The 14,619-nt window shown below is 41.3% G+C and overlaps 1 protein-coding gene and 1 pseudogene across 1 annotated transcript in view; both read left to right on the forward strand.

The window, feature by feature from the left end:
• The window catches only part of RAB7A (RAB7A, member RAS oncogene family), a 73,970-nt gene that overhangs the window by 22,123 nt on the left and 37,228 nt on the right, over window positions 1-14,619 (forward strand). The gene's annotated exons all lie outside the window — the stretch shown is intronic.
• LOC122909148 lies at window positions 2,480-2,957 on the forward strand (annotated as a pseudogene).

The following is a 14,619-nucleotide window of genomic DNA, read 5'->3' on the forward strand; positions in this document are numbered from 1 at the left end:
GTTTTTTGGTGTCACTGAGGTGGCCATCACACTCTGGTACTTTCAGTGCTGTTCCTGAGTCCTGGATCCCACCCATAGCCCATGTTCATCATGACCTTGGTCACCCTGGAAGTCCTTCTTGTCATGAGGCACTTTATGTATAAAGATCTGAGTTTCTCCTTCTGGCCGTATTTATCCATGGATCCCTCATAGTATTTTCTAACGTTCCTCTATTGCTGGAGTTGAGGGTCATAGTTTTCTTGAGGTTTTCACATTCAAGAGGTAAGGATATTGGAATATGGTATTGCCCCTTCAGGATCTGCTTTCATAGCTCTCATAAGTTCTCTCCCACAAAAGGCAGGGACACCAGTGACCATGGTGACAGAATGATTAGCATGTTTCACACATTCATCAGTGTGGGTGAAGGGGGGAGTGTGGGGCAGAGGGTGACTTGGGATCATTGTACTTTTGGCACAGGAAGGGTTCTGGGGTAGTATAAGGGAGGCTCTTAAAATAGGTTTTCTGCTTATGGCCAGTGGTGAACTCATTGCTCAGGCCAAAGTCTGCAGTTTTTACTTTCATTCGAGTGTCACAGAGCAGGTTCCTCTGCTTCAGGTCCCTGTGGATTATGCCCTACTGCACAGTGGCTACTAGCTGCTGGAATTTGCCTCTGGCTTCTTTGTCTGTCATGTGGCCATGGTCCACTGTAAACAATCAAACAGGTCTCCTCCACTAACGTACTCCCAGGCAAGGAATAGTGCTTCCTCAGTGTCAGTCACCTCTGCTTTACAATATTGGTGTGATTCAGGGTCTTTGTGCTGTGTGCTTTATAGAAAGTGCTTCATGGAAAAGTGCCTGGAAACTGGAGGAGCTCTGCTGACTCTCCTTAATGACCTTCATAGCCTCTGTCCCCGTCAAGATGTGCTGGGCCAACTTCCACCATTGCAAAGTTACCTTCCCCAGTGGTCTCATAATTGGAGCTCATAATTGTAGATATGGGTAATTAGTTACCAGAGATGGCTGCAAGGCCCTACTGCATGGTGATCTGCTAAGCATTCTAAGTGGCAGTGCCAACTGTGCTAACAACACTAATACTAATGATATAAAATAAAATTATGCTTACTAATTATGCTAATAAAATTAAAAAGTGAGAAAAGACAATGAAGAAAATAGAACCAAAAAGAAAAAGGAAAATAGAAAAAAAAAAAGGGGAAAAACAAAAGAATGGAGAATGAAGAAAAAAGAAAACAAGATGGAAAGAAAAAAAAGGAGAAAACAACCTGTCAGGTACCAGAGTCCATCAGGTCACCAAAAACCAGCTTTTAGGGCTTTAATGACCAAAAACCTAGGCCCAGCCAGGGGACCAGATAGGTGTTTGTAATTCATTGCAGTAATGGAGGGCAAGAAATGGGCTAGTAATGCTGGGGATAATCTACAAGGGTTTTCTCACTTTTTGGTCTTAAGACTTCTTGCTCTTTTTTTAAGATTTGTTTATTTCTCAGAGAAAGTGGGAAGTGGGGGTGGGGAGAGAATCAGAAGCAGCCTCCCTGCTGAGCAGGGAGCCCTGTGCAGGGCTCAGTCTTAAAACTCTGAGATCATGAAAGAGTCAGACACTTAACTGACTGAGCCACCCACTCACCATGCCTCCCCCACCCAAGGGACTCCAAGAGCTTTCTGTTTAGGTGGATTATTAGAAAGTAATATTTACTTTATAGAAAATTAAAATCTGTTGTGCTTCACTGGGCTTTTCCTTTCTAGTTTGGAAATCTGTAATAATTTCTGGCTTTAACTACTTCACCGTTTACACTTAAAATATTCATTTCCTTTTGCTTAAACTCTGGTCTCAAAATGATGAAATGTCTGTTGGCATCACAGTATTGTAGGAAAGGGTTTTGTCGCATACAACACAATAAGGTACATTATTAACATCTGTAAAGCTGCTGGATAATGACAAATAAAATAGCTGTAGAGTACACACAAAAGGAAATGAGAAGGGACTTAAAGTGTTTTGCTACCAAAAAAAAATCAGCTGAGCACAAAAGAAGATAGTGGTGCAGAATAACAAAAAAGCTGTAAGGCTTACAGAACACAGACACCAAAATGACAGAATTAAGTCCTTCCTTAACAGTAGTTTCTATAAATATAAATGCATTAAACTCCAAAAAGACAGATTGGCAGATTGGCTAGAAAAACCTGATCCAATTATTTATTTATAAGAGACTCAGTTTAGATCCAAAGACACAAAAAATTTGAATATGAAAGAGTGGGAAAAGAGAATTCTCATAAATAGTAACCAAAAGAGAGCTGGCTGGGATGGCTGTACTGAGATGAGTCAAGATAGATTTTAAATTGGAAAAATTTGCAAAGGACAAAGAAGAACATAAAAGGTTCAGTACAGCAAGAAGATAAAATAGTGGTAAACATTTACACATGTAATGACAGGAAATTATATGAAGCAGCCCTTCCCTTTGTGGCCATCGCTGAAGTGCCCTTGGCCAACATGAAGTTTAATCCCTTTGTGACTTCTGACCAGAGCAAAAACTGTAAACGGCATTTAAGTGCACCATCCCACATTCGCAGGAAGATCATGTCTTTCCCTCTTTCCAAAGAGCTGAGATGGAAGTACAAGGTTCGATCTGTGCCCATCCGAAAGGGTGATGGAGTGCAGGTTGTGCGAGGACACTACGAAGGTCAGCAAATTGGCAAATTAACCCAGGTTTGCAGGAAGAGACGTGTCCTCTACATTGAACCGGTACAGCAAGAGAAGGCGGATGGCCCAACTCTCTGTGTGGCGTTCACTCTAGCAAGGTGGTTATCACTAGACTAAAACTGGATAAAGACCGCCAAAAAGTCCTTGAACACAAAGCCAGATTTTGCCAAGTAGGAAAGGAAAAGGGCATATATAAGAAAGAAACAATTGAGAAGATGCAGGAGTAGAATAATCATATATGCAACTTTAAATAAAAACTGCTAAGTGTCACCTGGGTAGCTGAGTCTGTTAAGTGTCTACCTCTGGCTGGGGTCATGATCCCAGGGTCCTGGGATTGAGCCCCACATTGGGCTGCTTCTCCTGCTCCCTCTGCAGCTCCCCTTGCTTATGCTCGCTCTCTCTGTCAAATAAATAAAATCTTTAAGAACAGTTAAAATGAAAAAAAATTCTATGAAGCAAAAATTGACAGAACTGATGGAAGAAGTAGATAATTTTACAGTGATATTCAAGAGTGGGTAGAACCAGAGAACAGAAGTGAGGAAATAGAGAACTTCAGTAACAATAATCCAGCCAGATCTAAGGGACACACACAGGACTCCACCCAGAAACAGCACATGGCATTCTTCTCAAGTGCACATGGGACCTTCTGTAGGACACACCTGCTCTTAGGCCACAGTGTAAGTCTTGGTAGCAAGATAGATGTCATACAAATTTCTTTTCGGACCATAGTGAAATGAAGTTAGAAATCAGTAACAGGAGGAAAACTGGAAAATTCACAGATTTGCAGATGTTAAACAACACACTCTTAAAGATCCAGTGGAGTGGGCCAAAGATGAAATCACAAGGGAAATTTTTAAATACTTAGAGATGAATAAAATGAAAACACGATATACTAAAACTTATGGGACACAGTAAAGCAGTGCTAAGGGAGGAATTCATAGCGATAAATGCTAACATTGGGGGGAAAAAAGAAACCTCTCTTTGAAGATTTTATTTATGTATTTAAGAGGGAGCAGACACAAGTAGGGGGTGGGGAGGGCAGAAGGGGAGGAGAAGGAAGGAATCTCAAGTACACCCTGGTCTGAGCACAGTCCCAGCTGGATTGACTTAAAAAAAAAAAAAACAACTCGCGTTTCTAAAATTGGAAATGAACTTTATTGGGAATTTACTACCTATTCTACAGGGGGTATAAAAGGATTATGAGAGTCCTGTGAACATTTGTACAGCAACAGATTTTTATAACCTGGATAAAATTAATAAGTTCCTGGAAACACAAACTACCAAAACCAACTCAATGAAAATCGTACTTGTTGTCATGTAAGGAGATCAAATCGAATACCTGAAATCTACTGGTAAAGAAAAACCTTGGACCTGATGTTTTCACTAGTGAATGCTAACTAACATTTAAAGAACTAACTGGTCCTCTCGTTTTTCCCAGAAATCAAAGAGGGGAGGAACACTTACTAAATCATTCTATGAGCCAACATTGCTCTGATAACCAAGACCAAGCAAATGCTACAAAAATTAAACTACAGGTCAGTAGCCCTTAAAAATAAAATGATTTGAGAATCTTGAATAAAATACCAGCAAATCAAATTAAGCAGTCCTTTAAAAGGATTATACACACCACGAGTAAGTGGGATTTGTTCCTGGAATGCTAGGATGATTGCACATCGAAAAAGTGATCAGTATAGTACACATTTATAGAATGAAAGGAACAAAAAAAACCCACATGATCATGTCAACTGATCCAGAAAAAGCCTTTGATGAAGTTCAGCAGTCTTTCGTGACTCGAAACACTAGGAATAGAGCACTGTTACTTCAGCATGATAAAAGCCATATACGAAAAGCACCCAGTGAACATCATAGTAGTAAAAGACTGATATGATAGTGCTTCCTCTGATTTAGTTCAGGGACAAGGCAGGAATGCCCACTGCCGCTGCTTCTATTCATAACTGTACTGGAATTTCTAACCAGAGCAGTTTGGCAAGGAAAAGAGAGAAAAGACATCCAAATGGGAAAGGAAAGAGTAGATGCAGATGACGTGATCTTACATATGTAGAATATCTAAAGATTTCATACTGAAAAATGAAAATAAAAACCTGTGACAGCACTAGTAAACTAATTCAGCAAAGTTGCAGGAGAGAAGGTGAACACACAAAAACCAGTTGCATTTCTTTTTTTCTTTTTTTTTTTTTACCAGTTGCATTTCTTTTTTTTTTTTTTTTAAAGATTTTATTTATTTATTTGACAGAGACAGATCACAAGTAGGCAGAGAGTCAGGCAGAGAGAGAGGAGGAAGCAGGCTCCCTGCTGAGCAGAGAGCCCCATGCAGGACTCGATCCCAGGACCCTGAGATCATGACCTGAGCCGAAGGCAGCGGCTTAACCCACTGAGCCACCCAGGCGCCCTACCAGTTGCATTTCTTATACTTAAAATGAACCTAGCCAAAGAGGAAACCAGGAAAACAGTTCCACTTACGATAGCACCAAAAAAAGCAAAATCAGCTTGGTGGGAAAGACCATACTATCTGATTTCACTCATATATGGGATCTAGGAAATAAAACAAATGAGCAAAGGCAAAAAAAAAAGACACAAACCAAGAAACAGACTGTTAACTCTAGAGAACACACTCATGGTCACCAGAGGGGAGGCAGGTGGGGTGGTGGGTGAAATTGATTATGGGGATTGAGGGGTGCACTTAGGATGAGCACCTGATGATGTATGCAAGTGTTGAGTCACTATATTATACATCTGAAGCTAATATAACACTGCATGTTAACTCTACTGGAAGTTTTTTTAAAAACTGAGTTTAAAAAATTAACTCAGTGTATGAAAGACCTGTAAACTGAGAGCTATAAAACTGCTGGGAAAAATTAAAGAAGATATAAAAAGATAGGTCACGTTTTTGGCTTAGAAAACTTAATTTTATTAGGATGACAATACTACCCAAAGCCATTTACATATTCATTGCAATAAAATTTCAGTGACTGTTTATTGCAGAAATAGAAAAACGCATCCTAAAATTCAGCTAGAAAATCATGGGACTCTGAATAGTGAAAACACTGTTGAAAGCTCAAAACAAAGTTGAAGTTTCCCACTTCATGATTTCAAAACTTACTACAAAACTACAGTAATCAAAATGTTGTGGTATGGCATAAGGGCACATGTGTAGATCAGTGGAATATAGAGCCCAGAAATTGACCTTCATGTACAGGATCAGTTGAACTTGCACAGGGGTGCTGAGTCCATTTAGTGGTAAAAGGACAGTGTCTTCAACAAATGGTAGTGGTCCTGGGAAACTCTACCTGCAAAATAGTAAGCTTGACCCTTATCTTTTTTTTTTTTTTTTTTTTAAAGATTTTATTTATTTATTTATTTGACAGGCAGAGATCACAAGGAGGCAGAGAGAGGGAGAGAGAGGGAAGCAGGCTCCCTCTCAGCGGCTTAACCCACTGAGCTACCCAGGCGCCCCTGACCCTTATCTATTAACCATGTACAAAAATTAGATCAAACCAAAGGCTTTAAGAGTTAAAACTATAAAATTCTTGAAAGAAAATACAGGGGAAAAATTATGACATTGGATTTGACAGTGATTTTGTGGCTATGACCCTGAAAGCACAGGCAGTGACAGGAAAAACAGGTAAATTGGACTTCATCAAAATTAAAAACTCTAAGGACACTATTAAGAGAGTAAAAAGACAATCAGAATAAGAGAAAGTACATGTAAATCATATATCTGATAAGGAATTAGTATTCAGAATATGTAAGAACTCCTACAACTCAAGAACATAAAACTCAATTTAAAATGGCACAAGACCTGGATGGACATTTCTTCAAAGAAGGTATGCAAATGGCTAATTCACACAACAAAAATGCATGTCACTAGTCATTAGGGAAATACAAATCAAACCAACAGTGAGATACCACTTCACACTGATTGTTATTTAAAAGACAGCTGGGGGGACGCCTGGGTGGCTCAGTTGGTTAAGCAGCTGCTTTCAGCTCAGGTCATGATCCCAGCGTCCTGGGATCGAGTCCTGCATCGGGCTCCTTGCTCAGCAGGGAGCCTGCTTCTGGGGCGCCTGGGTGGCTCAGTGGGTTAAAGCCTCTGCCTTCAGCTCAGGTCATGATCCCAGGGTCCTGGGATCGAGCCCCGCGTCGGGGCTTTCTGCTCAGCGGGGAGCCTGCCTCCTCCTCCCTCTCTCTCTGCCTGCCTCTCTGCCTACTTGTGATCTCTGTCTGTCAAATAAATAAAATAAAACCTTAAAAAAAAAAAAAGGAAGCCTGCTTCTGCCTCTGCCTCTGCCTGCCATTCTGTCTGCCTGTGCTCACTCTCTCTCCCTCTCTCTCTCTGACAAATAAATAAATAAAATCTTTAAAAATAAAATAAAAATAAAAGACAGCTGGGGAGGGGAGGGCACCTGGGTGGCTCAGTCAGTTAAGCCTTAGCATCTTTGTCTGCCTCTGGCTCAAATCATGATCCTGGGGTTCTGGGGTTGAGCCCTGGGGAGCCTGCTTCTCCCTCTGCCACTCCCCCTGCTTGTGCTTTTTCCTGCGCTTTCTTTCTGTCAGATAAATTAATTTAAAAAGCATGTGTTGGGCAGGACCTGGAAAATTGGAATCCTTGTGTATTGCTGTTAAGTTGAAACAGTGCTGGTGCTATGGAAAGCAGTTTGGTTGTTCCTTAAAAATGTAAACTGAGTTACTGTATGTCTTGGGAAACTCACTTTTAGGTATACACCCAAAAGATTTGAAAACCGGATCTCAGAACAGATACTGATACACTGTTGTTCATGACAGAATAAGAGTCAAAAAGTAGAAGCAACCTACATCAGCAGATAAAAAAATAAGCAAAATACAGTATATGTTAACTAACTCGAATTTAAATAAAATTAATAAAAAAGGATAAGCAAGATGTGGTATTATTTACATGCAATGGCATGGTAGTCACTGTAGGAATGAAGTTCTGATGCATGCCATGTGTTGAACCTGGGAAACACCATGCTGAGGTACACTGTAGATGAGGACAGATACTTTGTAATCCCACTTCCATGGGCTGTTTAGAAAAGGACAATTCATAGAAAGTAGAGTAGAGATTATTAAGGGCTAGAGGAGCGGGACCTCGGTTGTTACTGCTTAATCTGTATGGAATTTCTGTTTGCTGTGATGAAAAAGTTCTGGAAATAGATGGTGATGTTGCCATCACCACAACACCGCAGTGTGATGTTCTTACAGATGAGGAAATTAAGATCAGTACCTTTTCTTCATCCAAACTCTTCCCCTCAAATCCAGACTGCATCTTAATGGACAGATCTCTGACCTTGAAATGTGATTCGTAAATCATGTATTTATTACCACCTCATAGTGTGCTCAGCCATGCAGTGTCATGTGGTGGGGAAGCATGTGGAGTTACGGAATATGAAATGTCCATCCTTTTTCCTTGTTTTCATGGTAGTGTTGTGTTTCCACCTTGAATTAGTACTTCGTAATGACGTCTCTAAAATGTTGTCCGAGCGCCTGGGTGGCTCAGTTGGTTGGACGACTGCTTTCGGCTCAGGTCATGATCCTGGAGTCCCGGGATCACATCAGGCTCCCAGCTTCACGGGGAGTCTGCTTCTCCCTCTGACCTTCTCCTCGCTCATGCTCTCTCTCACCTCCTCTCTCTCAAATAAATAAATAAAATCTTAAAAAAATAAAATAAAATAAAATAAAATAAAATAAAATAAAATAAAATGTTGTCCGAGCAAGCTGTGCATTGGTGATCCAGTTGGGCAGGTGGATCTTTATTTTGCCAAAATCTTAACTAGCACAGTTTCAGTCCTGTTAAACCTTCCTTTCAGTAACTTTTGAAAGAGAAGCAAAGTGTTGTGAAACTTCGGACATTTCTGTTCTTTAGCATTTCCTTTTCAGCCTGAAGAGCTGGGCCTTGTGCTTAAACGTTACAGTTCCGCATTTTTTTTTTACCTGAAACCTCAAGTGGCTGAGCTTCTGTTAGCTTTTCATATCTAGCCCTGGCCGGCTGCTTACTTTCACGTGGCAGCTTGACTGGGGTAGGGATGCCCAGGTACTTGGTTAAAACATTCTCTGGATGTATCTGTGAGGGTCTTTCTGGAAGAGATTAACACTTGAATCTGTAGACTATGCAGAGCAGATTGCCCTTGACCAGTTGTGAAGAGTCCTGAGTAAAGCAAAAAGCTTGAACAAAAGAGAATTCACCTCTGTTTTAAGGTTTTTTCCTGCTGTGAAACTCAGACTGGATCTTAGACCATTGGCTGTCCTAGTTGTCAGGCCCTTAGACTGCAGATCTTGGGACTTCTTGGTCTCTGTAATTGTGTGAGCTACTTACATGTAATAAATGTCACATATATAAACTTTCTATATGTGTGTGTATATATATAATTCTGTATGTATTTATGTGATCTTATACATTGTTACATAGGTTAATCTTGTATGTATGAAGTTTATATTTAACAACATATTTTAAATCTCCCTTGAAGGTAATTGGCAAACTGTGAGCTTATATATGGTCCCAGCAGAGCCATTAGGTTCTCTTCCTCCATCTTGGTGGTTCTGTTGGTTCTGTTTTCTTTGGAAACCCTGACTAATAAATTTGGCATTAATAATAGAGTCACTCTTTCCTAAAGACAGGTCCCAGAGCATCTTTATACTGATACTTTATATACCTCTGTTTCTCAGATACTTTTTTTTTTTTTTAAGATTTTATTTATTTATTTGACAAAGAAAGAGCAAGCACAAGCAGGGGGAGCAGCAGAGGGCAGAGGAGAAGCAGGCTCCCCACTGAGCAGGGAGCCCTAGGGGGAGCTCCATCCCAGGACCCTGGGATCACGACCTGAGCAGAAGGCAGACATTTAACTGACTGAACCACCCAGGCGTGTTTCTCAGATACAGCTTATAATTCAGAGAACTAGTGTCTGGTTTGTGAACAGCTGGGTGACTCTGAAAGTCCGTTGTCACCTAACCAACAGGCTTTTGATGGTTAAGCCTTTGAGTAAAAGTGAGGAAGTCATTCAGCAACTGTAGCAGAAGTGAGATGTAGAAATGAAAGGATGGTCGCTTTTGGGTGAGTGAGAACTGCAGGAGAACACTTATTCTCGAGGTTAATGAACTCAAAAATGTTTTGGACTAGTGGCAACTGAAATCTTTCTAAATCCAATCTTCTTTTTGGAGGGGGTGGCAAGGCAAAATCGTGTCATTTACTACAGTCAGTCCTACATTGACTTCAGGTAAATTTGTGTATCTCTGTAAAGTGTTTCATTGTTTACGAAGCTGCTTTACTGATTTGCACATGGAATCCTCCCTACAACCTGAAGAGGTGGCTGGGAAGTCTTTCTTACATGCGAGGAAGAAAGTTGAATTGTAGCTGTGAGAATTTGTTTATAAAGCTAAAAGAGGTTAAAATGGTAAATTTTATGTTATTTATATTTTGCCACAGTAAATCATAATATAAATTATAATACAGTAAGAATGCTTTCTATAACTTTGTTAGTAAATTTGAAAACCTCTGGGGTGAGGATACTTCTGGCAATATTGAACTAAAAAGGATGGGTCATTTTGTTCTAGGCTACAGGTAGGTTTTGTTGTATGAAGATTAAAGATGAAAAAGAGTAAGGAGGAAGGGCAAGGGAAGGGCAAAAATGGAAATTTCAAGGTTTCTGCTCACCTTTCCCCAAGAATTACAATGTTTACCAGTATTCATATCTTTTCAGGCCCTTCTGCCCCAACACAATAAACTAAGCAAATGATGTTATGTATTCTTTATTACAAACTTTTCCCACACTTCTTAGCTTTCTAAAGTCTTACCACCCTGCAGCCCTCTAAAACAAAAAAACAGGAGGGACTTATATAATGACGTGCAGGATTACTTAAATCTGAATTAGTAGTCAGGGCTGGTTAAGCACACCTTGAAGTACTTCAGAAGGTTTTGTTTGAAGCATTTCTGCATATTGAGGTTCCCTGGCAGGTTTACCAGCCCCTGGTAAAGTTGGGGAATCCTGGGGATTCAGTATCAGAAACTCTTTAACCAGATTGTAATCTGACCAGAGAGCATGTCCTAACAGCACTGCTTCAGGAAGCTTCCCTTCCTCTAACGTGGAGTAGCCGTCTCTTTTTTAAATGTTCTGTTATGAAAAAATTCAAGTAAATAGAATCATAAAATACACGAACACACACAAACTCCTACCTAATTTCAGCAGTTGACCCTTGAACAGTGCAGGGTTTAAGGGTACCAACCCCCCTTGTGGTTGAATTCTAGTATGACTTCTGACTCTCCAAAAACTTAAGTACTGATAGACTACTATTGACCAGAAGGCTCACCAATAAGCAGTCGATTAACACTTGTATGTTAAATATATACTGTACTGTATACAGTGTTTTTACAATAATGTAAGCTAGGGAAAAGAATATGTTAAGAGAATAATGAGAGAAAATACATATAAGTACCATACTGTAAAAAATCCACATATTAGTGGACCCACACAGTTCAGACCCGTGTTGTTCAAGGGTCAACTCTATTTGCTCCCTGTTTTTTGGTTGAACTAAAACAAAGTAAATTAGAGGGGCACCTAGGTGGTTCAGTCAGTTAAGCATCTGCCTTCTGCCCACTTCTGCTCAGCAGGGATTCTCCTTCTCCCTGTGCCCCTGCTCATGCCCCCCCAATAAATAAAACCTTTTAAAAAAAGAAACAAAGTATATTAGATATTATCATGACACTTCACCCGTAAATGCTCAAGTCTTTTCATCTAGATGTGGTCCCTTCCCCCCCTTCCTTTTATGTCATTACCTTTAACTTTGAAAAGATCAAGCCAGTTGTATTTTTCTTTTTAAAGATTTTATTTATTTAATTGACAGAGACAGCTAGAGAGGGAACACAAGCAGGGGGAGTGGGCGAGGAAGAAGCAGGCTCTCCAATAAGCGGGGAGCCCAATGCGGGGCTTGATTCCAGGACCCTGGGATCATGACCTGAGCCAAAGGCAGACGTTCAACAGAGTGAGCCACCCAGGTGCCCCCAAACCAGTTGTCTTAACAATGTTCCTTTGATACTTAATGTGCACCACTAGCCCTGCTATTTCTTGTGCACTGGAAGTTAGATCTAAAAGCTTGGATAAATTTAGGTTATATGTTTTTGATGAGACTATTTCATAATGTCTGATTGTCCCACTATTAGTGAAGGTAAGTTTAATCACTATATTAAGATGGTGACAGCTGTGTATGTGTCCTTTGCAGCCTCTTGTGATTAGGAAGTGATCTCTTGAGGTGCTGTTTTGGTGACATGTAAATCTTTAGTTTCCCATCCACCTTTCACCTGGGGCATTAGCATCATTGATGATCTTGACCTGAACCTTTCATTTTCATTAAGGAATGCAAAATGATTTTTTTTAATTTCAGTCATTCCTTCTGTATTCCTCTTTTTTCTTCTCTTTCTCTTTTTTTAAAGTAGACTCTACACCCAGTGCAGGGCTTGAACTCAATGACCCTGAGATCATGACCTGAGCTGAAATCAGGAGTCAGACATGCAACTGACTGAGCCACCCAGGGACCCCTAAGAACTTAGCTGTTAAACAGCTATATAAACATTTCTTATGTACCGAGGCTGCCGTTTTCAAATGTCTGTATTCAGTGGAGCACATCAGTATTGATGTTAATTTTTTGCTTGTTTAGGTAGAGAGACCAACTGATGACAGATTTGTTCAGTTTAGGAGGCTTTTCTTTTCTTTTTTTAAAGATTCCATTTATTTATTTGACAGAGAGGTCACAAGTAGGCAGAGAGGCAGGCGGGGCGGGGGGAGCAGGCTCCCCACCAAGCAGAGAGCCTGATGCGGGGTTTGATCCCAGGACCCTGAGATCATGACCGGAACCGGAGGCAGAGGCCCAACCCACTGAGCCACCCAGGTGCCCCAGGAGGCCTTGTTTTTTGAGGTGCGTTAGGGAGGGTGGGTGGGAGAAAGAGGCAGGAAGGCCCTTCCGCTTGGAAGCAGTGTCCCTGGCAGAGTCAGAAGTGGAAGAGTCTAGAGCACTGGAAGGGGACTGAGTTAGGCTAAATGAGAAAGTTGTGGCTAAGAGAGCTGTTTCTTTCTGGGGATGGGAACAGTGTGTGCAGTCCAGACTGTCTCGGCACTACTCATCACTCACGTGGACTGGCTGGAAAGAATTACCAGAAGGATACTGGAGAGAATCTTAGGGAATTCATTTCCAGCCCGGCTTAATGGGAGGGAAGGTTGTCATCTCTCTGGAACGCCTCATGGGTTCTCATCTCTCCCTTTTTGATTTCTTCAGGTTCCCCAAGGGTCCAGTGATTATACTTACTCAGAGCTTGTCTCTGTTCATCGCCAGATGCTCTACACAGTTAGGTGGTTTCCTCTTTCTTGGCTACTGTGAATAATGACACTGTGAACATTTGTATGCAGGTTTTTGTGGGGATGTATGTTTCATTTCTCTTGGGTTTGTCTCCAGAAATGGAATTGCTGGGTCATAGGGTGACTCTGTTTAACTTTCTGAGGGACTGCCAGCCTTGTGCAGGGTGGCCGCACCGGTTCACCTTCGCCCAACAGCGTGTGGGGTTCTGTGTCTCTGCATTGCCCATCAGCGCTCGTTAGTGCCTGTCCTTTTGATTATAGTCATCCTAGTGGGTATTCTCTTTCATCAGTTGTTTACCTCTAGTCTTCTCAGGAATTGCTGGGTTTGGGTCATGGTGCAGCAGAGATGCTCCTTGTAGATGCTGGGGCGGGGAAAGTACGAAGAGGCAGGTTACGGTAGAAGGAGAAGTCGGATGTGGTAAGCAAATAGACCAAAAGGGAGCTGGGGCCAAGCATGGCAGGGCTGGAAGAGTTAGCCCAAGGAGCTCTGACTGTGGTAGCGAACACCTTGTATTTATAGCAAAGCAGGCTAACTAGAGCAGAGCAGCTCTGAGGCTGAGGAAATAGTCAGGAAGTAATGAGGATTCAAATTGGAGTTGTGCAAATGAAAAGAAGAGGTTTGGGGAAGATTAGTTATGGGTAGGACTAGATCAGATGTAATGCTTAGGGTAGAGGAACATGGAAATAGTTTTGAGTCTGAGAACAGGAGAGAATGTTCCCCTTGGACAGATTTGGGTGGGTGGAAGGTTTCTGTATGTAATGTGACTCTAACTGCTAACAGAACACGTGACAAATGTGTGTGCTGCAGAAAATTAAGAAAAGCCTTTACTGGAGCTCAGATTTGACATCCTGAATGAAGTGGGAAGTGTCGCAAGGTCACTGCTTCTTCCATGTCATCCCCTCAAATATCTGCAGATAACCTCTGATCACCTTCCTTTTTTTTTTTTAAGGTTTTATTTATTTATTTATTTGACATTCCAGAGATCACAGGTAGGCAGAGAGAGAGGAGGAAGCAGGCTCCTCACGGAGCAGAGAGCCCGATGCAGGGCTTGATCCTAGGACCCTGGGATCATGACCTGAGCCGAAGGCAGAGGCTTCAACCCACTGAGCCATCCAGGTGCCCCCACCTTCTCTTTTTTATAGAACAGCTTAATTGAGGTATAATTGACATATAGTAAACTGTACATGTTTACACTATACATGTTGAGTTTTGATGTATGCGTCTATCTCTGAAACTGTCACCCCAATCAAGATGATCAATCCGTTATCCCAAAAGTCTCCTAAGCCCCTTTATAAATCTTCCCTCCTGCCTACTGCCCCTTCCTTACCCATTCCCGGACAACCACTGACTTGCTTTCTAGTTTACATTTTCTGGTATTTCATTTAAGTGGAATCTGTGTGTGTATACATGCATGTACAGTAGATGTACTTTTAGGGGAGAGGTGTCTGGCTTCTTCTTCTTCTTCTTTTTTTAAAAAAAGATTATTTATTTATTTATTTAACAGACAGAGATCACAAGTAGGCAGAGAGGCAGGCAGAGGGGGGGGGGGAGCA

This window comes from Neovison vison, chromosome 6 (assembly GCF_020171115.1).
Source record: "Neovison vison isolate M4711 chromosome 6, ASM_NN_V1, whole genome shotgun sequence".
NCBI classification, from domain to species: Eukaryota; Metazoa; Chordata; class Mammalia; order Carnivora; family Mustelidae; genus Neogale; species Neogale vison.